Here is a 1910-nt window from a genome sequence, read left to right on the forward strand (position 1 = left end):
GGGTGATGGAGCAGCTCAGGGCTTCCTGGAACTGGGAATGGGGTGATGGAGCAGCTCAGGGCTTCCTGGAACTGGGAATGGGGTGATGGAGCAGCTCAGGGCTTCCTGGAACTGGGAATGAGGTGGTGGAGCAGCTCAGGGCTTCTCAAGCCAACAGCTGATGTTCCTGCCCCTTCCAGCATGGGAAGCTGGAGTGTTTTGCCTTCCAGAGGTGCCTTCCTGGTGTGTTTTCCCAGCTAATCCATGGTTTGGGAGGTGTTCTCTCCCTTCCCGAGTCAGCAGGGACCTGGGCTGGCCCCCTGGGTGGCTCGCTGTCCCCCTGGATTCAGCCATTCCCGGTAACATTAGAAGGAATGGAAATTCTCCAGCTCCTGGGCTGCTAAATCAGGCCTGGGGCAGTGCCAGGAACGCCCTGGAGGGACAGAGCAGGATCCTGCAGGAATGGCTGTGCCCCTGGAACCCCGGGAGAACCCAGGGCCTGGGGGTGCCTGACCCCCCAAACCTGCTCCTTGTGGGCTCCTTTTAGGGTGGGAAAGGCAGGAGCCCCCTCTGGATTGGGTGGGATCAGTGGGAGATGAGGAGCCAGGCCCCTGGATAGGGTTTGCTTCTATTTCTGGCAGGTTATGAGACACCAGACCTTTCCAAACCACGGCATTCCAGCTCCTCTCTCCTCCCATTCCTTCCCTCTGGCTGTGGGAGCCCTTTCCCCATTGCACCCCATTTTTACCTTCAGCATTCCTGCTGGTGGGATTCCCGGTGGGATTAACCAGCTTCCTTTGGGAGGGGGAAGCCAAGAGCATGTGAAAACTTGGATCCTCGTGTCCCAAAGCGGTGCCACCCAGCTGGAACCTCCTTCCCAGGTGCTCTCCCATCCCGGGTACAGTGAGGGCCCTGGAATGTGTACAGTATCCTGATGTCATATCCCAATTTAACAGGGGCTTAACTGTGCCTGGCACGGCCCTGGAGTGGGGAGGAATGGGAATGGTGCCAGGGGGGCAGGAATGTGCTGAGGGATCCAAAGGTTCCCCTCGACTCCACTCACCCCCAGGGCCCTTTGCTTCCTGGAAGGAGGTGCTGCTCCCATGGATCCCGGGGGTTTTCTATCCAGGAACAAAAGCGAGGCTGTGGAAGAGTTAAATCCATTGGTGGCAAGGTTTGGGAGCCTGGAAGGGCTTTTATGGATTTTCAGATGAATGACTTCCCTGTCAAAGCTGCTTGGGAATGGGGGAGTGAAGGTTTGCAGGGAGAAGGTTTGAGAGCTGGAAAAGCGACGGGATTGGTGTCTCCGAGGGCTGAGTTTGGCTGTTTGTGCACGTTTTTGGGGAATTTAGGGATGGTTTGGGGTGTTTCTGGCTGGTTGGGTCCAGGATCAATCCAGGTTTGGTGCCCAGAGAAGCTCTGGATGCTCCATCCCTGGAAGTGCTCAAGGTGAGGTTGGCCAGAGCTTGGAGCAGCCTGGGATAGCAGAAGGTGCCCATGGCAGGGGTGGGATTGGATGGGATTTAAGGGCCCTTCCCACCCAAACCATTCCAAGATTTAAAGGGTCTAAAGGGCATCTCCAGGTGTCTCAGAATTCCAGGTAAACCCTGAGCTCCCAGGCTGAGTGTTGGGATGTTTCTCGTGGGAAACACCTCCTGTGCTCCCTCCCTTCCTCCAAATCCTGCCCCTCCCCTTGTGCTGCTCCAGGGGGGATTCTGGGAGCAGAGTCACCTCGGGAGAGCTCTGGGATTCACTGGGATGCTCCACAGCTTTCCTTGGGTGCATCCCAGATAATCTGATCCCTAAGGAGTCAAACTGTGTTCCCAGTTCAGGAGCATCCCAGGTCATTCCTGCCCCATCCCAGCTCCCTCCAGCCCCATCCCAGCTCCCTCCAGCCCCATCCCAGCTCCCTCCAGCCCCATCCCAGCTCC

At 57.5% G+C, this 1910-nt stretch overlaps 1 protein-coding gene and 1 long non-coding RNA gene across 6 annotated transcripts in view; one reads left to right on the forward strand and one right to left on the reverse strand.

The window, feature by feature from the left end:
• PSMA5 (proteasome subunit alpha 5) overlaps window positions 1-1910 on the forward strand; it is a 12300-nt gene that overhangs the window by 8835 nt on the left and 1555 nt on the right. The gene's annotated exons all lie outside the window — the stretch shown is intronic.
• LOC108509847 overlaps window positions 14-1910 on the reverse strand; it is a 6555-nt gene continuing 4658 nt past the window's right edge. For 4 of the 5 annotated variants that reach the window (XR_001878711.1, XR_001878709.1, XR_001878712.1 and 1 more), the window contains 2 exons: window positions 1043-1122; window positions 14-891 (listed from right to left, as the gene is read on the reverse strand). This is a non-coding gene — a long non-coding RNA (uncharacterized LOC108509847). Of the gene's footprint in view, window positions 892-1042; window positions 1164-1910 lie in introns of all 5 variants that reach the window. The other variant, XR_001878710.1, reaches the window with a different exon arrangement.

The sequence above is a fragment of the Lepidothrix coronata genome, unplaced genomic scaffold (assembly GCF_001604755.1).
Source record: "Lepidothrix coronata isolate B3197 unplaced genomic scaffold, Lepidothrix_coronata-1.0 Scaffold413, whole genome shotgun sequence".
NCBI classification, from domain to species: domain Eukaryota; kingdom Metazoa; phylum Chordata; class Aves; order Passeriformes; family Pipridae; genus Lepidothrix; species Lepidothrix coronata.